The 27,056-nt window shown below is 56.9% G+C and overlaps 1 pseudogene; it reads right to left on the bottom strand.

Moving 5' to 3' along the window:
* LOC122236325 lies at nt 1–25,277 on the bottom strand (annotated as a pseudogene).
* Nucleotides 25,278–27,056: the final 1,779 nt, after the last annotated feature.

The following is a 27,056-nucleotide window of genomic DNA, read 5'->3' as shown; positions in this document are numbered from 1 at the left end:
CTACACAATTGTGCTGATGCCGCTGGGCAGTGGGGCGAGGGGCTGCCCATGGTGGTGCACTGTGTGGCCATGGCCCATGTGGCCCTGGTGGCTGGCGTGGGCCGAGGGCAGCGGTGGGTGGCTGTGCACGTGGGCCCCATAGGGTGGGTGCCCCCCGTGGGGGCCGTGGTGGTACTGGTGTGCATGCTGGATGTGCTGGGGGGGTGGTAGTGGTGGTGGTGGTGGTAGGGGGGCGGGTTCTGCTGCACGTGGCAGTACTGGGCGTGGTGCCCGTGCTCCTGGGCCTGGGGCAGGCCCTCAGCAGGCCCCTGGTGGTGGCTGGCCCCAGAGTGCTGCACGTGGGGCAGGCCCGGTGGGTGGGGGGGTGGCTGGGGAGGGGCTGAGGGCAGGTGGGCCTGGGGAGGGGGCTTCCCTCTCTTACTCCCAAATAAGGAGCCCAGGAGGGAGGGTGAGTTAGGCATAGTCTGGTGTGGGTGAGATGGACACTCTCGTGTTGATGTAGCTCTCTGGCGCATGTGAGGACTGCTAATGATGGACCCCTAAAAAGGAAATTCATAGAAATCAAAATTAAAAGACCTTACAGCACTTATGTCAGAAGGATTTTTTTTTTTTTTGATGTAAAATGTTCACCCACTGACTGCTAAGCCTTAGTTAACTCTCTGGCTGCAGAGGGCGGGGCTGGGTGAGGCTGGGTCAGTGCCACCTCTTCTCATGCGACTGGGGGCCACAGGGACCCAGGGTGGCCTTCCACTGAGAGGAGTGGGGATGGGGTAGGGGATGAGGGAAGCTCCTGTCTGGTCAAAGCAGCAGCAGCAGAAACATAAGTGTGACTTCTGCTCTCGTCCTGATACGGAAGGCGGCCTGAGCTTTCGGATCAGAAAGACTGGCCCGGGGGTGCCTGTGAGCGCCATGTGCTGCGTGGAGTAGGCTGGGCTGATGTGCATGAAGAAGAACCCCGTTCCTGCTAAAACTGCACCATCTGCTCTGCCTGTGTGGGCCCCGAGCTTTCTGGGAAGCTGGTGGTAGGGACCGGGCGGGGGCTCGGGGGACCTTGTCCTTGTTGGAGGGGTGGGGGGGCTGCCTAGGCATTTCACTGCAGCTACCTACTGCAAATCAAACAAGGAAAAAGAAGGAAACAAAAAGGTCTGCAAGCTGAGGTTATGATGTGAACAGTAATATAGAAATGGTTGGCAGATGAATGTAATCTCATGAAATCCACACGGACTTTTTTCTTTCTCTCATGGCTTTCCTTCCCCGAGCTAGCTAAGCAATTCCATGATGTCCTGACTGCAGACACACAGCAATCAGAACTCCAAGAAGGAAGCGATGGGGATGGCGGAGCATGGAAGTCAAGAGATGGACAAAACCCACCCTCCCGCCCCCGACAGTGAGGGTGGAGGGTGCACAGATGCCTGGCGGGCGGTGATTCCCGCCCAGGAGCAGTGTCGGCAGGCCGGGTCCCCGGGGTGGGGGTGGGGGAGTGTCAGGAAGCAGGGATGTTAACCATGCTTGGGGGGGGGCACAGGGGACGGGGTTAAGCGGGAACTAAAACACGAAATCCAGAACCACCCCCACCTCCCATGGGTCCAGCCCAAACAAGCGGTGAGAGACACGGGCGATTCTAGGAGGGGGGAAGCTGGCATGCACTGGGGCTGAGGCAGGCATGGGGGACGGGGCGTGTCTGCGCCTCTGTGTAGTAGGGGGAAGGAAGAGCAAAACGGAAAAAAAAAAACCGAAAAAAAAAAGACAACAGATATAAACCAAGGATCAGGGAGGCAACACACGACAGCCAGCTGGACGTAGGCGCTTCCTACTTACTTCCACATTGCTCTCTAGCGATCCCGCACTGCTGCGACGCCCTCGCTTCCCTGCCCAGAACATGCAATACCAGAGGTTAGACACGGACATGAGGCCAGGCCGCCGCCTGCCTGGCCCTGGGTCACCACTGCCGCAGGACGGGGGGACGGTCAGAGGACTGGCTCCATAGGGAAGCCCCTGGGAGGGCAGTAATGAGTTTCAAAAGAAAAAAAAAAAAAAGGAGGGGGAGTTCAAAGAAAAAAAATCGTTTTCAACCAGCCCCAACTTGATACCACTTCTCCTGGACTGGCAGTCTGTTGGTGGGGAGGTGGGGGGTGGGGGGATGCCTCCAGGTGGGCTGGGGCGCGTGCACAGTGGGGGCCAGATGCCCTGGCTCCAGCCACCTGCCAACAGGGGATGGGACAGGGGCAGCTTCTCCAATGGCTCAAAACAAACAAGATGTGGTCCTATGTGGCCCTGACTGCGTGGATTTCATATACATATGTATATGCATATTCACACATACATATACATCTCCCCCCTTGCAGGCAGGGTGGGGTTGATGGTTAGGAGAAAACTAAACTTGGTGTCCTGTCTTTTCCTTCTGGGGAGCTCAAATGTACTGGTGCCTCTGGAGCCAACTGTTTCGTTTGTGCAGTGCCCTGGCCAGGGGCAGGAGGCAGGGTAGGGACTGCTGGGAGAGCCCAGAGTCCTGCTTCCCTTCTGCGGGTACCACCCTTCCGGATGCCACAAGTGCTCCCTCAGCTGTGAGCGCTGCCTGCCGATGGCTTTCTACTACCCCCCGGCACATGGCATATAGTAGGCACTCAATATATGTTGGCTGTGTTACAGGAAGGCTGTGTCTTCTTGGTTCTGGAGGCCTAAGGCTCAGCCTGGCCTCCAGGGTCCTTTTGGAGGCCCTCTCCATGGATTCCTGCAGGACACTGAGGCTGGCAAGAATGGTGGGTGCCCAAGCTTCGGGGTCCAGCCCTCAGGAAAGCAGATAGGAAGAGGGGACAGAGAAGGGGCCGCCCACTTGATGTTCTGGAGGCTTTCACCTGTGCAGCCCTGGCCACGAGCCGAACACATTTGTTCTTGGTCAAGCCCCGCAGCAATGCAGTACAGGTGTCCCTTTGTGCCAAGAAGGAGGAGGAGGTGGAGGCTGAGGCTCATGGACCGACTGTCCAATTCCACAGTGAGCGAGCGGGACTCACACCCAGGTCTGCCTGTCCATCTCTGGGGCTGGGAAGCTTGGCCATGCTGCCTTCTGAGTGGAATGCAGGCTGAGTGAGCCCAGGAGCCTGAAAGATGGAAAGGCTGCTACGTGCCTCTCTGTGGCCAAGAAGCTGTCCCTGTGCGGCGTAGAGAGTGGGTCTGTGGGTCCTTCAGGCCTCACCGTGGCGTCTGAGAGTACTGGGACGGAGCCTTGATCTTGGGCATACAACAGTGGACTCGGGGGACATTCGGACCCTTTCCTTGGCCTGCCAACCCCCAAACCTGAGTCCCAGCTGGGAACTTTGCTTGACTCAGGCATGTGTGAGAGGGCTTCAGAGCTCGCTCAGGACAGGGCCACACAGAAGATTAGGGCAAGAGTGTTTTCCACCAGTTGCTGAGGACCAGGGAGAACCACGTAGGACCTGGCCCTTATTCCCAGCTGGAAGAAAGATGAGGGTCGTCACATATCCTCATCTTTCAGCTCGTATGAGAAGAGAGGCTGGCCATCTTCCCTTCCTGCTTTTTGTCCCAACACAGTGGTCCAGGGACATAGAGCAGAATGAGGCTCTTTGGCTGAAGAGGTAACCCCACCTGGCACTCCTTTGATTCTTTAGCACAGTTTCTGCATCTGTGAAATGGGTACACGCCTTCCTCTGAGTAGGGTAGACGGGAGCATCAGATACTCGGGATCTTGTGGCACCATGCAGAAATGCTGAAGTCAGATCTCTGCTGTCTCTGCGGTTTTAAAATCAGCTCTCTGGCCCCTCGAAGCCTAGAGGGCTCCCTTAACTGAAAACCAGGGACACAGTAAGGCCAGCCCGTCCCACCAGTGCCCAGCAATGTCTTCCGACTGATGTGCTTCTCTCAAGGGGACTTAGGCCAGGCCTGGAGCTAGGTTTGGGGGCTCTGTGTGGTATCTGACCTGAAGTACAACAAAACCCTCCTCCTCCTGCCCCCAAGTGGGCCAAGACTTAGGACACTTTTAACTTGGATGTCTTTGAGTGATGCTAAGTTTCTCAGAATCCATCTTTTCAACTTCCCAAATAAACATGAGATGTGAGGTATCCCTACCTCACTGCTGTCTGCAGTCCAGTCCCAGAGCACCTAGTCATGGGCACACCCCACGACACCTGCTCGCTATAGACCTGTGTCCGGGTGTGTGCACACAGGTGCACATCATGTGCTAATGGAGGTGAAGCATGCTGGGAAAGTGGCTCTCACCCATGCACCCACACTATCCCTCACCTGCACTCTATCTCCTGCTATGCTCCCTCTCTCTTGGGGGGGGGGGGTCCTGCACCAGCCACAGGTGAGCCCTGCCCCGCCCAGTGCCTCTCCCAGAACCTGATCAGGCCCTGCCAGGCCAACCGTGGCCAGGATCAGTAACCACGTCTGGAAGGAGTTCCCAGCATGGCTCTTCACAGCTTTCTCCTGCTTCTTGGTATCGGCACAGAATGCAGCAAGGGCTCTCAACCCAGGGTCCTACCCTGTGGTCCTTAATAATGCTGGAGGCTGAGCAGGTGCTGCTTTGGACACTGGCCACCAGGAGCCACCAAATCTCCCCTGAGAGGGCTTCCCGGGTTCCCTGGGGCAGAACGTGGCAGGTCTCTGGCTAGGCCCTGGAGCAATGACAGGTGCAGGCAGGTCCCATGGCCTCTGGGAGACATCCTATCTCTGGAGACTGATGTTGGGCAGCTTGGCTGGGAGGGGAAGGAGGACCCTGGGGGCTTGGGGATAGTGTCCATCATGACTTGACTGATCTGGGCCAGGGGTTAAGGCCGCAGTCACACCTGTGTCCCCGGTCCACGCAGGCCCTTGATCGCAGTCCGACAGGGCTCTGGTGCCACTGAAATGAGCATGGATCCCGGACGAAGGAAGACCGTGTGGAGAGAATTGGTGGTGGGGGTTGGGGGATCCACGTCTGAGGTGTGTCGTCACCCGGAATGACGTGTGATTGCAGGTCCAGGGCAGACGTCCCCAGAGCAGTGACGTGCCAACAACTGAGCGCTAGCTTTCCCGAAGGGAGAGAGTATCACCGAGGCCTTGCCTTTTCTCCAGCAGCCCTCTTAGTGAGGGCCACGGTGGGGAGAGTGACATTGCCTCTGGAGAGCTTCACTCCGACCCAGTCTGGGGCACGTCTTCGGGTGCTGAGCCCAGCATCTTCCTGGATGGCTGCCAACATTGGCCGGTCTCCCTCTGGAGACTGCACGTGGAGGGCTCCCAGTCTGGGGCCTTGGCAGCTGCCAGGATTCAAACACACCCTCCAGGCTTCCTGGGGACAGGGGGCTGCCTTCCCGGGGGATTCTTCACATGGTCTCCTGGGAAGACTCAATCACTAGAGTTTTTCTTAGTTCAGAATGTCCAAACGACAATGGCAATGGCGACGATAGAAGGAAAGCAGCTGAACTTCAGCACTCTGTCCCTCACACAGGCCTGGGGGTGCAGCTCTATCTGACCCCCAGGAGCTGGAGCCCTAGGTGTGGCTGTCCACGCTGGGAGCCTCGGTTCCAACAGAGCCACTGTTACCTGAGGGACTGGACGGGACCCATCCGCCCTCCAGGTGCTGCATCAGGGAACAGAGAGGCCAGGCCTAATTCCACTGCACAAACCCAAACAGAGGTCCCGGCTACCAGCCTGCAGAGGCCCAGAGCTGTCCAATTACATTTAGCTGGGTTTAACAAGCCATAGGGAAAACCAGTGGTTCTCAACCCGTGGCACTTTGCCAACTAGGGGTGATTTTTGTCCCCCAGAGGACCCCTGTACATTTCTGGAGACATTGTCTGTTATGACTGGGGGGGGGGGATACTCTTGGCATCTATTAAGTATAGGCCCGGGATGCTGGTAAACATCCTGCAGTGCACAGGACAGCATCCTCCAACAGCACGGAATTATCTGGCACAAAACGTCAATGGTGCTGGGGTTGAGAAACCCTGGGTAAACCCTCATGCTGGCAATGGATTTCTGATTTTTACTATAAAAAAAAAATGACAGGACAAAATAAGGACAAAAAAATTCCAACTCAAAAAAAGAAAAAAAAGAAAAAAAAATTCTGGGAAATGAGTAAGCTGGAGGGAGGCAGTGCGGCCGGTGGGGCAGGTGTGGGATGGAGTCATGAGCGGGCTCTTTTAGTAGCAGGGCCCAGGGCTGGCCACGAGGTAATGTCCGAGGCAGGGTGGGGCAGGTGAGGCCCCTAGAAGTGGAGGGGGCTGCCAGGCCCCTGGAGAGGAGGCGGCTGATCTTGGCCCAAGAAAGGGTCTTTTCCAACAACCCAGGGCCTGCAATCAGGCTCCTAGAGCCGGGACACCCAGAGCCGCGTGCCCTCTGTGGGACAACGTCCTGTAACCTCTGCTCCATTGTAGCTGGAGCCTCCTCCCAGGAGAAGCTGCCTGTTGAGACGTGACTGGGGGGCTTCAGGGGCTGTCCCTCCACAGCTTCTCTGACAGCACTGCAGGCAAAGCAGGCTAAACAACATTCACGGGTGGCTGGCCCAGGGGACCCGGCCGGGCGAGCGGCCCCCAAAAGCTCCCTGACACTCTAGACACACCTCCTCCCCTGGGAAATCTGGGAGGCTCTAGGGGTGCTGCTTGCTTAGGGGTTAAGAGGCTGGCAGCAAATAAACACACACAGAAACAAAGAAACAGTAACAAAAACCACGGTTGTGCCAGGGCTCTCCCCCCTCCCCCCACCGCCACGACATCCAAGGGGCAGCTGCGGCCACTGCCCTTGGGCCAGATGGGGGCCCGGGTTTCCCAGGAAGGGAGACCTCCGTGAGGGAAATGAGACCAGGGACAGTGGGAGAGGGGGGTCTCCAAACACAGTTTCGAGGGCTTCACTCCATTTCATTCATCAGCATAAAACACAGGGACGCGGCAGCACAGAGGACAAGGGACACATCCATCAGTGGGGCCTGGCTCACTCTGTGTGAGAGCAGTTTCTGGAAAATAAATAAAAGAAAAAATAAAAACCCTAGAAGAAGAAAGGGAGAATAGGGGTAACCTCCTGGCTGTTCTGCCTTGACAACTGGATCCTGTTTCCTCTGGCCTTTTTGGGACACCCTCTCTGTGTGGTCAGATGCTACTACGGTCTGGGGACAGTCACGGGAAACCCAACGGCACTCCGTCCTAGCCCTGCCGCCACCAGCCGCCACTGCAGTCCTTTCCCGGCACGTCTGAGTGCCTGAGTGTGCTGGGCTAGGAAGGGGGTCCTGGCCCGCTCTTACCCGCTTCAGAGAGGTCCCGCAAGGAGCTGCTGAGGGCACTGCGCTTGAGGCCCTCACCGCTGGCTTAGCTGTTATCCAGGCAGGCTCGGCTCAGCGTCCCGTTGCCGGACTCCTTTTTGAGGCTGGAGCACTGGGACATGCTGGGCCGCACGACGCCTTTCTGTTTCTCGAGCTCTGCTGACACAGAGGGGGCGAGGGACCAGTGAGAAAACAAAGCCTTGAGGGGGAGGCTCTGGGCCCTCTGTGTAGGCTTGGCATCACACCCAGCTGCCATCTGTTTAGCCTGAGGAAAAGTCAGGGCCCACGGCTGTCTTGGGAAAGAAAGAGAAGGTGCGAACGCTGCCTTTGACAAAAGGGAGCCAGGAGGAAACTCTGAAAGGGAGGCTGGAGAGGCACGGGCCTTGGGGTCTGCAGGAAAGACCGTCACTTTGCAGGCTTGAGGGCTGGCAAGGAGACTGTCTGGCCTGGGTCTGCGGATGAGCAAGGGGTAACCCGACCTTGCCGTGGGTGGGGCCCAAAGGTGGGGGTAGTTGTGTGTCTCCAGGGAGTGAGGCTTGGAGCCAGGAGAGAAAAGATGATAATCAGGTCCGATGAAACCCACAGGATGGGCTTGGTGGTGACTTCCCTGACGTGGAAGAGGAAAGAAGAATAAGCACACCAAGGTGCAACGAGATCAGCTCCGGATCTCCGGGAAATCTCGTCTCGTGGGGCGACGGGGGAACCAGGCTCTCTCAGGCCATGCCATGTGGTCCCACAGGCAGGATGGGCCTGGGCCATGGAAGCCCTCACTCTCACGTGGAGGCCTCTGCTGCCCTCCCCACGCCACCTCCTCTGGCCTGGGTATGGGGGCTGCCCTGTCACAGGGCTGTGGGAAGGCCAGGTGAGACCAGGGCACCTCACTTTTGTGGGCCCCCAGAGTCCCTGGCACCAGATGGGAACCAACGGCCGCGTCCAGCAAGTCCCATGAGATGCCGGGGCTGCTGGCTCTTCCTCTCCAGGGGGCCTGGGACTTACACTCTATCCTGTGCTTCTCCATCTCCTGCACTTCCTTGATGGACTCCCGCAGGTCGTTGGTGAACTTCCGGTCTTGAGGATTGGGAGCATTAAAGTTTATTAACACTTTGATGTCTGCTCCAGGGACAGCAGATGTGAGCTGGATGCCATTGGGGTAGTCTACAAAGGAGAAGGGGAGGAGAAGAACCCATGGATCCCTGGGTGCTCTCTGCACTCTCTCTGCTGGTCAAGAAAATGCTAAGTCTAAGGGTCCAGGCTCTCAGCAGACATGTCTAACCAGGGAGGAAAAGCATCCACAGGGCAGACCAGAGAGACTGCCAGGAAATCCCCATCTCCTGACTTGGGTCTGTGTTGTTCTATGCAGAAGTCTGGGGCAGATTTGGCCAATCTGAACAGAGGTCAGGGCCCCTATTACTTCCTCAACCTGAAGGTCATGGAGCCTAGACCCTTCAAGTCAAGGTCCTTGGTCATTGCCTGAAGCTCGAGAATGGCCAGGGGTGGAGTCCGGGAGTCACAGTCAGTGTCCTGTGCTGGGGGGGAGTCTTATCTGGTCTCCCTGGGCAATTCTGAGTGCACACTGAGCTCTGTTCTCTCACAAGTGGCCTCCAGACCCTCAGTTCCCTTGGGTGCTTCATGGGCGCCCCATACCCAATGCACTCTATGCTGAATGCTCAGTCTTTCTGGCCTGTGACCTGCCTGGTGCCACCTCCAAGCTCACAGAATCTCTGTGGCTTTTGTCCCCTGGTAGCATCTCTCTCCTCAGTGGGAATCAAGCATAAGCTACTGGATGTTTGGAAGTTCTTGGTCCAAACACCAAACCCACTTTTGCTCAGACCTAAGTCAAGGCAGGGAACTCAAATGCCTAGTGTGTTCCCATAAATGTAGGAAGTAAACCACATGAGACTGAGCAACAGAGTGGGGGGGGGGGTGAGGGGCGTGCAGCCCATGACAGCCACATGACGTGGGAATGTGGGCCTAGCAAAAACCTTCTCGGTTTTCAAGAAAACTCAAAAATATCTAAAATTTTAGTTATTTTATTTTTTAATTCAATTTTTTTAATGTTTATTTTTGAGAGAGAGAGAGAGAGAGAGGCAGAGTGTGAGGGGGGAGGGGGCAAAGAGAGAGAGAGGGAGACAGAATCCAAAGCAGGTTCCAGGCTCTGAGCCATCACCACAGAGCCCGATGCAGGGCTCAAACTCACGAACTGTGAGATTATGACCTGAGATGAAGTTGGACGCTTAACGGGCTGAGCCACCCAGCTGCCCCCAATTTTAGTAATTTTAGATATTAAGTATCAGCTCAACAAATTTTTTTAAATGTGTAAACCAAACACATAACTGGGCTGCGACTGACCCACGGCTACCACTTTGAGATCCCTGCTATGAAGGCATGTCCCATAGAAATGTCAGTGTCGACTCTTGGGCTTATGCCAGGACCTTGGGTTCAGGGCTGAGGGCTGAGCCCTGGGAATGTAAAAACGAGGAGGGCACAGCCTCTGCCTGTGGATTCAGTCTGGTCGGGCCCACTGCTGGGAGCATCACAACCACCGCCACCACTTCAGAGAGAGGGCCTTCCGGTCAGGACGATGTGGGGTGGCACCATGCTCCCTGAGGCCACCTTCCACCCTGGTAGAAACCAAGGCAAGGCAGGGATGGCCCAGGCACAGGTCCCTGGTTCTTTTTCAACCTGCAGATTGAAAGCGGATCAGACGGTAGCTTGGCAACCTGTCTGAGAGGATGAGGGCTTCCCTGCTGCTGGAGATATCATGACGCTTGACTGGAACGGTCCTCCCCTGGGGCCAGTGCAAAATGGGCAGGGCAACAGGATCTCCCCCTCACCCCCCATCTCAGGAGGCCTGGCTCAGCCTACAGCTCAGGGACCTCCAACAGGGACGGGAAAAAGAGGGAGAAAGGTAAAGGGAAGGGCTTGGGTATCAGAGAAAGACCAGGTCAACAGAAAAAAGTCAGTGGGGGTGTCAGCTCCTCCCCCAAGTCCTCAGGCCCCATGGCCCACTCATACACAGAGAAGACTCCAATAACACCTAAGAATAAATCCTGCTCTAAGCACTTCATGTATGGACTCACCTAAGTCCCTGAGGTAGGTGCTATCACCCCACTTTACAGACAAAGGGAATGTGGCCCAGGGACCGCTAGGACCTGACGCATTTGCACCCGGGCTCTCCGCTCAGGACCGGGCTCCTGTCCTACAGCCCCCCAGGCCTTTCCTGCACCTGTTTGTTTGCCTGTGTTTGCACATCACTGTGCCATTTACTTGGTGTCTTCCAGGCAACATTTTATTGGCATAAATCCACTCCTCCCTGAATTAAAAAAATTTTAACCACACGGTAAGAAGACGTAGGAGCAAAAGCAAAGGCGATCACCACCATGTACAATGTTATCAAAATCTCCCCAGGTACTGTTGCTCGTTAGACCCCTGGCCTGCAACCTTCTCTCTGCTGGCGAAGCAGGAATGCGGAACACACGTGGGAGAGCTGGGGGAGATCCCCAGGGGGAGATCCTTGGGGAGCACAGCACTTCGTGACTACAAGGTGGGAGTTGTGACACCGTTTCCGCCACGTGACACACGGCCACGTGTGGACGAGTGCTCCAGCACGCACACTCGAGGCCGGGCCACGGCAGGCCCCCAGCACGGACTTACACTGGTTCTCAAAGAGCAGAACCTGCATGCCGTACAGGGAGAAGGACTGTCAGAAGCTGTACGTCACGGAGTTCTTCTTTTTCTGGAAGATCTTGGTCACCTGGGGGCAGCCAAAGACAGAGGCTGAGTTGTATCGCCTGCACCGCTCAGGGGCAACTCTGGGCGCTCGGGATTCTGACCGAGACTAACGTCAAAACCCTCTCGGCAGTGCAGAGGTCAGGAGGCCTCTGGGGCAGGGCAGGCCTGTGTGTCCAGGCACATCCTGACATGGATGCTGGCATCCGCTCCCGTGAATCCCAGCTGTCGTCCTGGCTGGCGATGAAGCCCCTCAGCAGAGAGGTGGCAGGCACCGTGCTGCACATGACCCCGAAGGCGCCAGGCCGGGCTCGGACACCCGGGACCCCACCTGAGCTCTGTGACTGCCTGAGAGATTTTGGAGGAGGAAACAGAGGATCAGGAATTTGAAGTCACTTGCTTGAGGTCAGGGACTCTTGGCAAAGACTTGAAACCCACAGGTCCAGATTCCAACCTCAGCAGTCATAGAGAAGTGGCTGGTTCTCAGGCAGGGAGGGGTCAGGGACAAGGGCCTCTAGCAAGAAAGCCCGGGGAATGCAGGAGAGACAAAGACCCAAGGGACAGTTTCCCCCCCATTGTCTCCAGGGGCATCTTTATCCCCAGTGGCCAGCATCCATGCCACCTTTTTTTGGGCAAGAGCTCCGCATTTTCCCTTTGGGGAACCCCCTCTCTGCCACCCGGCACTCCTGGGGGTGAGCAGTGACCCAGGTTTAGCCAATGAGACAGCACTGCACCTGCCTGGCCCCTGTGAGCGGCTCAGGCATGGGCCCGGGAACCAGTAAGACCTCTGCCAGGACTCTTCCCAAGAAAATCCCCCTGGTGGCTGGGGATGCAGGGAGGGGGCAGGATTAAGCCTGCAACTGCGGAGACTGACTTTCTCTTTGTGGACAGAGCTCCTGAGAAGGGACCCCACGCAGCTGAGAGACAGAGAGCCTAATAAAGCAGTCCCACTGACACTGTGTAAGCTTCTAGAAATAGTTGGGGCTGAAGCCCCACACCCCCCTCTGGGCTTTTACATAAGCTGACGAAGCCCTGTTTTCGTCGGCCGCGCTATGAGTTAGATTCTGCCTCTTGTAACCCAAGACCGTGGGGCTGACTCCATCCCCTTCACCTCCACCCCACGCACGTGGGTGCCTTTCCCCAAGCGCAGGCACACAAGGCCAGATGGGAGACCTGAGCTACAGTTCAAGGCTGCCCCAAACCACGGGTCCCAGCCATGACACGTTCTGGGGAACCACATACCACCAGGACGTCATTAAACAGGAAGATTTCTCACTGGTGCAGCCCGAGCTTCTGGGGCTTCTTTGGGTCTGGAACCTCGAAGAGCCGGCAGTAGCCGACCGGCCGCTGGTGGGGCAGAGAGAGCACCTGTATGGGGAGGAAGCGCTGCGTCAGCCCCCAGCCCCTCCGCTGCAGTCCCTGTGTGCTGGGAACCCAGCCTTGGGCCTGGCCTTCGAAAACGCCTTCTCCCACCAACCGCACACAGCAGACGTGTCTGGACTCCTTGCAACTTTCCCTGCTCTTCCTCAGGAGTTCTCCTGAAGGGCCGTGGAAAGCGTCCCTGCCTCTCGCGACACCTCCTTTCCTTTCCTTCAGGCAGGTCCCAGAAGTCTTAGAGCATCACGTGCACACGGGAGCCCCCACAGTGAGGAATTCGTGATTTCTCAGTCCCCATAAAGTGCCCATCACACACATAAGCCTGTTAGTCCCGGCAAAGATTTCTCCAGAGTGTCTACTTGAGATGAGGACACTGAGGCACAGAGAGGTTGAGCAACTTGCTTCAGTCACACAACTGGGAAGGTGCAGAGCCGAGAGAGGATTCCAGGCCCCTCCTAAAGAATCCCGATGCTTCTGATGGTTCCCTGCCCCAACTCCTGGGCCGGCAGCCACACCACCCCTTGGGGCCTGGCCTGGGCCTCCACGCGGAGCACGCCTGCCATGAGTTCACGTGAACCCCCACTCTGCCGAAGGCCGAGCCACTCGCAAGGCCAGGTACAACCTGTATGGTGTCTAAGGGCTGTGGTGAGAAGTCACTGGGAAGGCCCAGTGGTGGCTCTGGAGCACCCAGGCTCATGCAGGAGACAGCAGGTCTCCTGTAAAGGGATGTGCTGGCAGGGAGGGTTCACTCTGCAACGGGTGCCCTGTTGGTGGGAGGCCGGAGCTCAGCGCGTCAGGAAGATGGGAGGAAGGGCTTGGCCCAGGCTGGCGTGCTCAGGGAGGGGCATCATTTGGGATAAAAGCATGAAGGGGAGAGGGTGGCAGGAGGCGGGGCCGGAGAGGTGGGTGAGGGCTGGCCACGGCAGCGTCTAGTGGTTTGTCTCTAGGCCAAGGTGGGAAGAGGGGGGAGCAGACCGGTTTGCGACGCTGACTCTTGCAGTGCAGGTTGCCTGGTGAAGGGTAAAGACAGACACATAAGGAAAGTGCCACGTGACTGCAAGGCTAGCCTTGCTGCTCCTGGGGTGAGCAGGCAGGCAGACCTGCTCAAGGTGGTGACAGTGGAGTGTGGGCGGCAGAGGGCTGGTTGGGTGGGCAGGCCTGCAATGGCCCATCAGCCTCATCTGTTTTGGGCACAGTGCCTCAGGTCGGAGGCAAGCCTTGGCCTCTGCGCTCAACCGGGCCGGGTGAGAGGGAGGGACACCATCTGCCCTGGCCTGAGGGTACACAACCCTCCCCAGGTGGCTGCAGTCTGGGCCTGCAGAGGTTCGAGGCTGGGAGAATTATGAAAATCAAATTTCTTATCACTCTGGAAAGGAACTCAAGCAGCCAGAATTGTAGATCTGGGAACCAGGGCATGCAGGGAGGTGAACACAGAACATGGTGGACCTCTCTGCCCCCACCCCAACCCCAACCTGGTGCGGGATATCAGCCAGGATGTAAAAGCAGAGGGATACTCACACAGCCAAGCCCGTGATGCAGGGATCCAATCCATGTGGGAAACATTAAACAAACAAGAAAAGATATTAATGATCCAAAGCATGCACCTGGGACATGAGAGAGCTAATGGGATGACATCCGAGTAGGTAAGCACCCCTCCAGAGGCATGTTCCCATAGCCTTTGTCCAGACATGCCACACACAGCTCAGGAGACCTCCTCGCTGCCAGAACTTGGAAAGGCCGATAAGGGCATTCCCAGGCCACCAAGGGACCACTGCTCAACTTGGGCTGGTTTCTTAAGAGCCTCAGGCTCTCTTTAAATATAACCCAGGGCCAATGGTTATTATTCCCCAATATCAGGCAGGAGCCACCCTAAAGCTAAAGGAACCGCCCCCCCCCCCCCAACTATGCCCCGAAGAAGCCAGGTTCCAAATGGCATCAGGGCCCCTGTCCAAAGCTAATGCCAGTGGGGCAGGCCTGGGGTCGCATCAGGGGGGTGGGTGGGAGTGAGGGAGCCAGGGATGCAGGGCCACCACATACTCGCTTTTTCCCCACGATGAGCTTTCCCACCTTCTGCACCTGGGACACATGGTCCTCGTTGGTTTTCAGTTCCCGCTTGCGAATGCGCTCATAGATCCCAATTAGCATCTCCCAGGGAATGTCCTCACCATCGTCCACACCTGGGAAGGAGACAGTAGCCAGGCATCAGGGCGGGCCAGGGTCTGGGTGGCTGTGGCACCACTCAGCTTCAGGGCCCCAGGCTCACCCCTGATTTACCAAGTTTCTAAACCCAATCAGAATATCAATCCCTTTCATCAATCCTCAGCAGAACCAGAGACCTTCCAGACCCACAGCTACTGAACACCTTCAGTCAATTATGAAATGCCCTAGGATCCTTCCACCAGGACAAGGCCAGCATAGCCACCCAGATCAGCACACAGAGGGCTGTGCCAGCTTCCAGCCATGCTCCAAGGGCTTTATAAACATCAGCTTGCTAATCCTGACCACAGCCCCGCTGGGTGGGTGTGACTGTCTCCATTCCGCAGCTGGGAATGCAAGGCTCAGGGAAGGGCCCGGGGTTGGGGGTGGCTGTGAAGCTGGTGTTTGTGGCTTCAGGCTCCCACAGGCATGGGCCTAAGTTCTTGCTTTGCCCCTCACGAGCCGTGGGACCGAGTCTCTGCGCTGGGGGTCCTCTGTGAAGTGGGCCACCAAGCGCACGGGTGACTTCATGGAGGTCTCATGAAGAAGACAGAGCAGCGGCGGTGCGTTCCCAGAAAGCGAGAACTCCGTGCACCTGAGCAGCGCCACCAGCTGTTGTCCCACGTCACATGCGAAAGAAGCTGGGGTCTGGCCTTGAAGCCAGGTTGTTCTGACGACAGGCATGCACCCTTTCCGCTATACCCTGAAAAACTGCTGCGAGGAAAACTCGGCCCCACTCAAGAGAGAAACTCAACCCCATGCCAGTCCTCAGACCACAGACTGGCAGAGGTCCAGAGGTCTGGTAAACTGCGCAGTTGGCGAGGCTGTGGGAAGGGGCCTCCCAGCCACTGCTGGTGGGAGGGTCACAAATATACACTCAAAGCCCCTCTGGGCCAGTGGTTGCATCCGGGGGAAATTTATCCCATGGGCCATGATGCACAGACCAGGGCACTCATGGCAGCATGGTTTCCAAAGAGCAGAAGATTGGGATTCACCCATTTACCCATTAATAGGGGACTGGTTAAGCCATCCCTGCACAGGTGCAATGGAATACCACACAGCTGCCAGGAAAATGAGGATGACCACAGGGAACGGACACGGAACTGTAAGGGGGAGGGTGTGGCCTTGGGCACACAGGTAGGGGTGGGAGGGGCTCTGCTACTGACCATTCATACTTTTTTTTTTTTAGACTTACAGAGTGTGAGAGCGGGGAGAGTGGCAGAGGGAAGAGGGGGGGACAGAGAGAGAGGGAGAGAATCCTAAGCAGAGCCCAACACAGGGCTCAATCCCATGACCCTGGGATCATGACCTGAGCTGAAATCAAGAGTTGGACGCTCAACTAACTGAGCCACCCAGGCACCCCACACATTTTTTAAAACCAGACTATTTTTTAGTACTGTGTTTTAGAGCAATTAAGTTCACAGCAAAATTCAGGGGAAAGCCCAGAGATTTCCCCGTAACACCGGCCCCCACACACTACCAACTTCCCACACCAGAGTCATATATTTATTAGAAACAGTGAACCCACACTGACACACTATTATCACCCAAAATCCATAATTTACATTGGGATTCACTCTTGGTGTTGTGTGTTCGATAATAAACGTTTACCGACACGTCTCCACCATCACGGAGTCAGGTGGAATAGTGTCACTGCCCGAAAACTCCCCCGTGCTCTACCTCCTCCGCCCCTCCTCCCTCCAATCCCTGGTGACAACTGATCTTTTATGTCTCCATAGTTTTGCCTTTTCCAGAAGGTCATATGGCTGGCCTCCTATGGTATGCAACCATTTAAGACTGGCTTTCTTCACTTGGTGGTATGCATTTTTAAGGTTCCTCCCTGTTTTCTCATGGCTTTTTTCTTTTTAGTGCTGAATAATATTCCATTGTCTGCATGGACTACCGTTTATGTATCCGTTCCCCCACCGAACGACATCTCTCGACTGCTGCCAAGTTTTGGCAACTATGAATAAAACTGCTATAAACATCCTGTGCAGGATTCTGTGTGGATGTACGGGGTTTTCAATTCCTTTGGGTAAATACCAAAGAATGTGATTGCTAGCTTGTCTTACTTTGTGTGTTTTTTTTTTTTTTTTGAAACTATGTGAGGATAATAGCCATTAAAAAAAATTAATCTAGAAAACTTAAAAACAAACATCAATAAAAGAAAATCATTGCTCGTCTGGCTGCCATGCTGGTGAGCGATTCCTCCCCCGCTTACCCTCCAACCCCCCAAAGGCACTCCTGCTGAGGGTCTCCCCGGGGGAACCAGAGTGAGGAATTCCAGAGAAAATGCGCCCAGTGTGTACAGGGGGGAAGGTCTCCTCTACAAACACCAAGCTGGACGTCTGCCTGGTGCGGAGCACCAGCCAGGCTGTGGGAGACCAGAGTCCTGCCCCCGTGGACGTGACCTTGGGCAGATCCCTTCCCTCTGCCTTGGCTACCCTTCTGAACACAAGGAAGACTGAACAGAACACTCCTGAGTTCCTGGCTTGAAAAGATGGGATTTGGAGGGAATGGTTCAGGCTTGGGAGACAGCTGACAGCTCGATCTCCTGAGAAGTGGGATGATAACTCCCCCAGACTGCTGGGATGGTCGGGTGCAAGGCCGGATACAAACGACAAAGCCACTGATGTGAGGGTGGCCGACTGGCAATATGACTGAGAAACCCTTCCCTCCCCGAGCCTTCTCTCCTCTGGGCTAATCATTTCAGGCTGCTCCTGTTGTTCCCCATACAGGGGAGTCCCAATTATGTGGGTGAGGTCTAAAGGCAGAAAAAAAAAATCAGAGTCAAATCGCAAAGACCTTTAAACTGCAGCGCATGGGGTCACCAACAGCATGCAGCACACAGCCTGCTCTCTGGGCAGCGAGGGAGCACAGGCCTACACGCTAAGGCCACGGGGGACCCTGTGAAGACCAGAATCAGGCTCAGCCCTGTGAGGAGAGACAGCCCCTGTCCCATCAAAGCATCTGCTGGTTTCTCTCGCACGCTCTGGTGCTGAATTGCCATTAAGAAAATTCCCAGATTCCTTAGCTTCCTGGGAACTGTAGCTAAGACCTGAATTCCTTGGGGTCCACAGCACTCCTGAGATCTAGCAGAGGACCACACACCATGAGTGCTCTGGGCAGGGAATGGCCGTCTGGTTGGTCTGAACCAAGCCCTGCCCCTCGGCTTCCCTGACTGATCAGGTCCTGGAGCCCAGCTGGGAAAAGCGGGCAGCTTGGCACTCTTCTGGATGGGCACCCCATTAGCTGGCCTGTTGCAGGGTACCCACCACCAGGGGGCGCACCAGGACAGTTCAAACCCCGCTGCGGGTGGGGGGGGGGGGTGGGAGGGGAGGGCCTTCCTGCCCCAGGAAAGGGGACGACAGAGCGGTGGTTTTATAGGAAATTTAAATGGCGCAACAAAGATCAAAAACTTAAAGTTTTGTCATCAGTTCAGAAGACTTAAAGAACTGGGTAGGAAAAAAAAAATAGCTCAACAAGCTGACAAAGTTGGACCTGATTCAGACCAACTTTTTTTCCTTTTTTAAAAAAAATATGACACCCTAAGGGGATCTCAGCCTGCTGCAGCTTGGTGTTTCCCAAGGAAAGGGACATAGTCCCTCCTCCTCCTTGCAGGGACTCCAGGTAAACGAGGACATGCTGTCAGCTAACATGGTGCCACTTGGGAGACAGCTGTCTCCTTTTCAATTCCTTTCCTCTGCAGCAACACCAGGAAGGCCTTCCTTCCTGCTGCCCACCGTTAGCACCTGTCTAACATGGGCCACTCGCCCCGGCCTGGTGTTTTCGTGCACTGAATTCATTTTTACAATGGCTGCCTACGTGTGGCAAATGATACGGTCTTCCTGTTTACAGTGTGCTTATATAAGGTTCCTCTTAAAAATACACACAAGGGGCGTCTGGGTGGCTCAGTCGGTTAAGCGTCCGACTTCCGCTCAGGTCACGATCTCATGGTCTGTGAGTTCGAGCCCCGCGTCGGGCTCTGGGCTGACAGCTCAGAGCCTGGAGCCTGTTTCAGATTCTGTGTCTCCCTCTCTCTCTGACCCTCCCCTGTTCATGCTCTGTCTCTCCCTGTCTCAAAAATAAATAAAAAACGTTAAAAAATTAAAAAAACACACACACAAAAAGCAAGTCAGGGGATGCCTGGGTGGCTCAGTCAGTCATGTCCGACTTCGGCTCAGGTCATGATCTCACGTTTTGTGGGTTCGAGCCCCATGTCCGGCTCTGTGCTGACAGCTCGGGAGCCTGGAACCTGTTTTAGATTCTGTGTGCGTGTGTGTGTGTGTGTGTGTGTGTGTGTGTGTGTGTCTGTCCCTCCCCCGCTCCCACTCTGTCTCTCTCTCTAAAATAAAATAAACATAAAAAAAAGTCAAGTCAGTTTCATAAGGAACACGGAGTGTAGGAAAGGGCACAGCAGGGATGGTGGCACAGACACTCTGCCCAGCCCCTCCCCTGCCTGGCTTCCCCCCCTCCTGCCCTGTTCCCGACTGTGCTCCCACACATCACCCCATCGGCCTCTGTGGACCATGTCTGGCCTGGCCCTCCCGAGCTGGGCTGAGCTTGCCCACCTGTCGAATCCCTGTGCATCTTTGCGAAACAAGCTAAAACCATCACAGCACAAGACCCGGGTATGGGTCACTCTGTCCATGCTCCCAGTGTGTGTCACGGAGCGTGACAGGAGTCTGCCCTCTTCAGGATGACTCGTGCCGTGTCTGTGGAGCCGGTGCTCACCCAAGGCCCCTATGTGCGATGGTTGGGTGCGCTGGAGCCCAGCTCCCTTGCGCTGCCCTGAGCCCAGCACACTCACGTCCTGGCCCCACGCCCAGCTGGGTGTGTGTGCAGATTGTGGGACGGTTGTATGCCACAGTCCGGGTCCCGGGGCCGCTCACCTCGCAGATTCTTGACGAAGTCCTCCAGCTTCATCTTCCGCTCAGGTTTGACGTTGGGGCTGTACATGTCTGTGTTGAGCAGGATGATGGCAAAGGCCAGGATGAAAATGGTGTCTATGTTCTGGATCTGCCGAACCACCCCAGGGTTGCAGATGCAGTACCGCTGGCTGGGGGCCGGGAGAGGGAGCAGGGTCAGGACCACTTCAGTCAGGGCAGGGAGTGGGTCTAGCCCTCAGGCCTGGCAGTCACCCTCACTTGGGCCCTGGCACCTAATGGCTGAGGCCGGGTGCTGCCTTACAAGCCTCAGTTTCTGCATCTGGTAAACGGGGGTAAATAGCACCTGCCAGGCAGAGTGCCGCTCTCTCCACTCTCTCCTTCTCACACTGGTTACATCTCCCACCTGTATTTAGGCTGGCAATGCCTTCTTAGGACGAGGACTGCGTGCCCCAGTCTCCCTCGGGATTGGATGCAGCCCAGAAGGTGATTAAGTTCTGGCCAATGGGATAAGAGCAGATGGGATGCGGGCATCCTCGAGGCTGTACCTTAAAAGGCAGAGCCCACTCCTCTCCCCTGTGGTGGTGGGTGTTGGCCCTGCTCCCTGGGACCCGGAGATGAAGGGAGCCCGGCTTGGGCCTCCTTCACGCCAGCTCAGAGGGAGATGCACTTCCATCTTGTTCCAGCCACGGCTGCTGGAGCATCTTTGTTGCAGCAGCTGAAGCAACAGCCTCACTAATGTATTCTGCTTATTGTTCTCATTGCCTCAAATGTGCGCCCCTGCCCCAAACTCCAAGAGGCCCCCAGCCACTGGGGACTTCAGGGGGAGCTGGGTGAGGGGGGCAGATCAGAGAAGAGGAACCATGGGGTGCCAGGACTAAGGCAGTGGCTATCACAGCTCAGATGACGTGGGCTTCAATCCTGCCTTTTCCATTAGTGCCACCACCTCCAAGAAGCCCTCCTGGAAGGAAGTGCCTGAACAACCCCCCACTCAGGGCCCCAGAGTTGTCCTCCTATTGTGTCCTTATTCCCCACCTTGGCCCCACCAGTGGTGCTGAGCCTGGAGGGCTGGGTCAGTGGCTGACTCGTGTGTCCCATACCCAGCAAGGGCACAGAGGATCCCACCCAGTCACTGTGCACACAGTCCCGGGATGAATGACTGTAGGGTCGTAGCTGCCCTTGACTATGGGCTCTCTCATGCTAGGCATGGGCTAAGCGTGCCCACACGTCCAAAGGGGTTCAGTCCTTCCACTCTGTCCAGGGCAGGTACTTTCATTATCCCCACTCTATAGGCAAGGACGTGAGGCACAGAGAGATGAAGTCACTAGGGCAAAGTCACACAGCTAGTAAGCGGTGGAGCGGGTGCTACAGCCAGGCCTTGTGGCTCTGCAGCTTGTGCTCTGGGTCACTGTGTGAGACTGGCTGCCCTCTGTGAATGGGCGGACGATGGGGACACGGGCTCACGAGTGAGTGACGCTCATGAGGACCTGGAGGAAGACGGACTGTCCAAAAGTCTGCTTCTGGCAATAACCAACACAGCCCCTGGCATGCAGAAGGGGCCACTGCCTCATCTCCCCAGGCAAGGGCAAGGCCACCTGACCCTGCTTAGGGGAGGGGGTGAAGGGGGATGCGGGCCCTGGACCTGGGCTTCATGACCAGTAACCTTCCTCTTGCCCACACCCACCCACGCCTTGCCTCGCCCCCGACCTGAACGCCTCGATGAGCCGCTCCACCTTCTGAGCCTCCCCTTGGGCCCAGATGTGTGCCTGGAACTTCCGGAGAGCTTCGTCCAGCTCCATGGCGGAGAAATCCATCTCGTCTACCACGCAGCTGGAAAGAGACACCAAGGCCATGTCAGCGCCTGCTGCCCGCAGGGCCTCTGCCGGCCTTCCTGCTGGGGGCGGAGCGCAAAGGGAGTCAGTGCAGGGGCAGGTGCTGAGCTGCCTGGAGCCGGGAGGGCCGGCCGCCTCTTGTCCAGGAGGGTCCTCCGCCCGGCTTCCTCCAATCAGCAAACACTTCAGATTATGTAGCCCAAAGACCCCCATGCTTCTGGGATGTCTACAGACCCCACTGAAACTATGGGAAGACATTAGTGCTTATATCTATGTGTGTAATTTTTTCTTTTTTCTAAAAATTGTTTGAGAGAGACAGAGACAGCATGAGTGGGGGAGGGGCAGAGAGCAACGGAGAGAGAATTGCAAGCAGGCTCCCTGCTGCCAGCGCAGAGCCCGACGTGGGGCTTGAACTCACACAACTGCAAGATCATGACCCGAGATGAAATCAAGGGTCAGACACTTAACCAACTGCGCCACCCGGGCACCTCGTACGTGTGTGATTTTCTACAGAGGAGCCAGACAGAGCCTATGGCTGCTCCTGATAAAGGCCGCCGGGGCACAAACAATCGGCTCTCGGGGCGCGTGGTCCACAGGGCACAAAGCGAGACGCCCACAGGGCACAAAGCGAGACGTTACTGCTCCAGTCTGCTCGGGCTGTCCTCGAGAGATGCCAGGAGCACGCGACCATCTTCTCCAGGAGGAAGCGGAGGCCCAGGGTGCTACCTCGCCAGGCAGTGACTCTGCCCTGAGCCGGTCCTCCCACGTGGAGGGTTTGGGGCGAGGTGCCTGGGTTTTGCCGGGGATTTTCGAGAGGCATCTTGGAGAACCTCTGCCATCCTCATCTGCCAATCCCCCGAGTGGAGGCGGAGCTGACAGAAGGCACTGGTAACCGGGTTTTGGTTCATTCCACTCATCCCAGCGCTGCCCCCCAGCACAGCCTGCTCCGTTTCCTGAACAGAGAAGGCGGGGTCTGCACCAGGGACCCACTCAGCAGGCTCTGGTATCCAGTGTATCCATTTGCAACAAAGCCATGGCCACCTCGGGTGTGGCTGCAGAGGTCTCGGCCATGGGGGGGGGCCTAGTCCTCGCTTCCAGGGCCGCCCTCCCTCTGTTGGGTGCCATGGACTTGAGCATAAACTGTGCTGCCCCCAACTTCTCTGAGTGCTCACAGCTCTGGGGGCAGCATCCTTGGAGGCTGGGGCAGAGCAGGTGGGGGAGGGGGATGGGGCCACACTGAGTAATTTTGCTGACTAGCATCTGAGCTGGACGCCTGGTGTGGGGGGGTGGGGGGTGCGGTTAGGATTGCTACTTCCTCAGGCTGCTGCTATTTTCTGATGGGGAAGAACAATGCCTGGATTTCCTACCACCAGCAGCCAGCTTGGGGTGTGTGGGGGGGAATGCAGGAACGGGGGCAGTGGATGGAGGACTGGCACAAGACAGCCTTAGGCCCAATTCTCTAAGGACCTCATCTGCTTTCCCCTGGACTGCTTCCTGAGGCTGGGTTAAAGGGAGAGAGGGGCACTAGCCACACTAACAATGCAGCAGGCTTTTCCTGATGGGGGAACACAAATGCCAAGCAGGGAGAAAGCAGCCCAGGTGGGCATGCCCGGTGCCAGGCACAGCCAGCTGCCACCAAAGGCCTGGCTCACTGCATCCTGTGTGCCTGCGCATCTACCTGTGTGTACAAGTGGGTGTCTGTGTGCCGAAATGAGGACAAACGTGTGTACGTGAGTCCGTGTGTGTGTGTGGGGATGGGGGGAGCACCGAGGCCAGCCCCTCCCTGAGCCAAAAAAGAGGCCCCAGGCAGATGCCCGCCTCCTCCCAGGGAAGTGTAGAGATGGCGGGAACACGCATGGCCAGGCTCTTCCTTATTGCAGAGGCGCCTTGCCCCAGCAGGCCTGAGCCCGCCCCCCCTTGCTTTGTTCTTTCATCCCGTGGGGCAGAGCTGGACAGATGCAGGGCACTGCCCTTGTTACTAACAGTCCGCTCTTTACCCTGCTCTGATTTCTGCTCCTGGCCGACATGTCTGTGCAGCTGCCTGGTCAGGAAAATCTTCAACGGGCTGCAGGTGCTCCCCCAGGCCCTGAGCCACCCTGTGCCATGCTATTCTGCAGTTTTGGCTCCTCCTCTGAGAGAGGGAGTTAGCGAGACCCGGCATCCCCCGACCCCTGCGTGTGAGGGGAAGACACAGGGCTTGTGCACAGTAACTGCACTACAACAGACCCAAGGGTCCAAGCGCAGGGTGCCTGTCTACTCAGGGCAGTCTCAAGGAGGAATGGAGAGATTTGGGGTCCGAGCTTTTCAAACTGTCGGCAGTTTCCAGGGAGCTGGAAACCCGGCTTTCTGCAGAGTTCCAAGTAGCTGGGAGGGCTCTGGCCGTCAGCCATGGTTGGACTCTCACCCTGAGATCTCCCAGCCAGGAGAGGCAGGAAAGAGGCAGGGGAGGGAGGCACCGGGGGTCTCTCTGGGCTCCCCACCCTCGCCCTGAGGGTGTGTTGGGACAGCTGGCAGCCAAGCTGGGGAAGGGAGCCTAGACCTCCAACCCCCCAGCCCTGCAGTGGCTCGGCTCTGCTGGAGAGGGATGGAGGTGCTGAGGGTGTGTGCCAGGGGGCCCGTGGGGTCCATGTGTGACATATGGTGCCCAAGGGTGCAAGCACGCACGTATGCGGCAGGGTGTGATGTATGAACCCGTGGGGGGCATCCGTTTGTGTCTCAGAGCAATAAAGAGATAAGGGGAGGATTGGGTGTATGCTCCAGCAAGCAGGCGAATCTGACGCTGCATGCGCCACAGGTCCCTGCCCCCACCCCCCCAGCCGTGGAACTCACTCCAGCACATCTCTGTTGAACTGTTTCTGTCTGTTGCCCAGGAACTCGCCGATCATCTGCCTGCTGAGGCCCTTCTGCTGCAGCAGGAAGTGGGCCACCCCCACTGGCGTGTCAGGCACAAAGCCACGTTCGATGAGGTACTGGACGCCTGTCTCAGGCTTCCTGGGGATGGGACGAGAGAAGGGCTTAGCCCTGGCTGTCCTGGCCCCTCCTGGCTTGCCTCTCTCCTCCCTGGGTACCCTAAGTGCCCTATCCTGTTCCGCCCGGAGCCCGCAATATGGGGGAACCCGGGAGTGCCCAGACTGTGCACCGGGCGCGGGCTGGGACTGGGCCACTGGCAGGAGTGTGGGCACGGGTGCTGGAGCAGGGACCCTCCCCACCCCCCTACCACTCTGCACTGCCCTGTACTTCACAGCCAGGCAGACTGGAACCCCCTGCCCAGCATATGCTGGCCTGCCCTCCACCTACCGAGAGTAAACAGTCTCTAATAGGCGCTGAGCACTTACTCTGAGCACCAATGTCCAAGCACCTACACATATTAACTTTCTTCTCACACTCCCCCTGCCGGTTGGCACTCTTGTAACCTGGGCTGTTTAGGAGCCTGACAGCCCCGTCACCTCACCAGGGGCCTCAACCACCCTTGTAAGGACTTCCTGAGTTTGAACAGAGTCAGGTGCCTGGAATGATCTGTGCAGTAAGCACCGTGGAAGGTTCTCGTGACTAGCTCCAACTTATGGGAGAGGAAGCAAAGGTGCAGCATTGACCCCTCCTGGGCAAAGGGAGTTTCCGGGAAGGGCTGGGCTGGCCCTGCAGGGCTGAGTGTGTCCACCTGCACTGGGAGCCATGGGGCCCTGGTGGGCTGTGGTGGAGGGAGCCCCCTCAGGGGCTGGGCAGGAGGCCCAGGACAGGCTTGGCTGACCTCACAGGGTGGTGTGACGGGGCCACATGTGTGACCCTAGGAAAGCAGGTGTCCTCTGACAACTCCCGAGCCTCAGACGGGCCTGAGGAGCTGTGGAACCGCTGTGGTGTACCTGCCACCGTGCAGGGGTGAGATCAGCAGGGCTACCTGCTGACTGGGAGCCTCCCCCTCCCTTGCTCCAGCAGGTAGAGATCCGTGTACTGCTGTCCCCCAGGAGCCTGGAAGGTGAGAGCCAGTGTCCACCTGTCCCCGTAAACCATGAAGCTCCTGGCTGACAGCAGCGTCCAGCAGGTACTATATTTCCACCTGCCAGGGAAAGCAAACTTCCTGCTGCAAGGTGACCTTGCTATTTTTACCCCAGGATGACCACACACCCTAACATCACCTTCAGGAGTTTTGGCAGGGAGCAGCTGCTGGCCAGCTGGGCCCAGCACAGAAGTCGTGACAGAGTAGCATTGCTCCCCCACCCCTGGTGGGACCCTACCTCCACCCCCTGCCACATACCCCATTCCTCCCCATGACTCTGGTGTATCCAACCTAGAACTGCTCCCGTCCCAGGCCTCCCCAGCCACTCAGCTGCTCATGCTGTGGTCAGAGCAGGTCATGCTCCCTCACAGCCCTGCTTCACGCCAGCCCCTACAGGACTCCAGCCCTGTGGCAAGGGGTCACCACGGCAAGCCCGCAGATGGGCTTTCTTTAGCTCATGCGACATTAGCGGAAAGAATTCTAGTTAGTCGCCAGCATTTAGAAATTGGGAGAGGTCAACACAGAATCCAGATTTCTGGCTTCTCTTGAAAAATCAGGCTGTCTGGCACTCCTGGGCCTGTGATCCCGTGTGGCAATGACTGGAGAGCTGGGCTGGACCTCCTCGCTCAGGCACCCTGCATCAGCCACCCACCCCGGGGCCTGCCTGGTCCCTCCCCTGAGTCCCCAATATGGGGCCCAGATCCAGGCCCAGCCTGCCAACATCACACAGCATGTCAGACTTCCAAGATTGGGCTCCTCTACCCGGGGAGGAGCAGAATGCAGAGGGAAAGTGGAATGCACTTTGGAAGGAGAGTCTTACAAGGGGCCAGGGGAATGCGGATTCTTCAAAAATTAAGGACAGAGAGTCTACTTTTCACTAGGCCCAGCTCAGGATGATAGCAGTGAACGGGGCTGGTCATGAACGGATGCCTAGCACAAAGGCAGGCTCTAACCCTTGGTCTCAAGGACAAAGGGACAGAATGATGGCAGGAGGGTGTAGGGAAGTTCTCCTGCGGGTGAATCAGAGGACTTCTCTGAGCAGGTGACATTGGGCACCTGTCATTAAGGATCTTCCTAGGTGGAGGCAATAGTGCATGCAAAGGCCCTGAGGCAGCCATGGGCTTTGCAGGATTGAGGACCAGGAAGCTGCTTGAGGGTGGCTGATAGTGGGGGCATGAGGGGAGGGGCAGAAAAGCAGCAGGGAGGGTGGGCGAGACCCCACAGCACTGTGGAGGCCACAGGGGGAATCTGGTTTTCCTCTGAGTGGGCCCTGAACCCAGAGTGGGCTTGATTTGTTGTTGGGTAAACCATGCATTAAATCCAAATGGATACGAGACTCAGGGCAGATGGAGCCTCAGGACAGGACCATGGTAGGGGGTGGGGAGTAAAGACACAGCTCTGAAAGGCCCAGAACCACATATATGGGGCACATTTCAGACTCCGGGTTCCTCACACAGATATCAAGTAGGCACTGCCCATGGGCACCTACCAGCCCATGCTCCTTAGGGCAACAGGTGAGGTGTGGTGGTCACTGGTAACCTCGTGTCCCACTTTGGGCTCTGTGCCCAACCTTCAGCTTCTGCATCCTGAGCAACTTCAGCCTTCTGTATGGACTGCTCTGCATAATGGCTCACTTAGGCCACTGGTTCAGGGGCAGAAGTGCTTGCCAGGTAGGTCACCCCCAGGGCACCCTGAACCTCTGTGTGGCTGGCCTTGGGGGATGCAGGAATTACTTCTGCCCAAAATTCTGCAGGAGCACATGGTGACCATACAGGACACAACCTCTTTGCTTT

This window comes from Panthera tigris (assembly GCF_018350195.1).
Source record: "Panthera tigris isolate Pti1 chromosome F3 unlocalized genomic scaffold, P.tigris_Pti1_mat1.1 chrF3_random_Un_scaffold_90, whole genome shotgun sequence".
In the NCBI taxonomy this organism is placed as follows: domain Eukaryota; kingdom Metazoa; phylum Chordata; class Mammalia; order Carnivora; family Felidae; genus Panthera; species Panthera tigris.
This window is presented reverse-complemented; position numbering and strand designations above follow the sequence as displayed.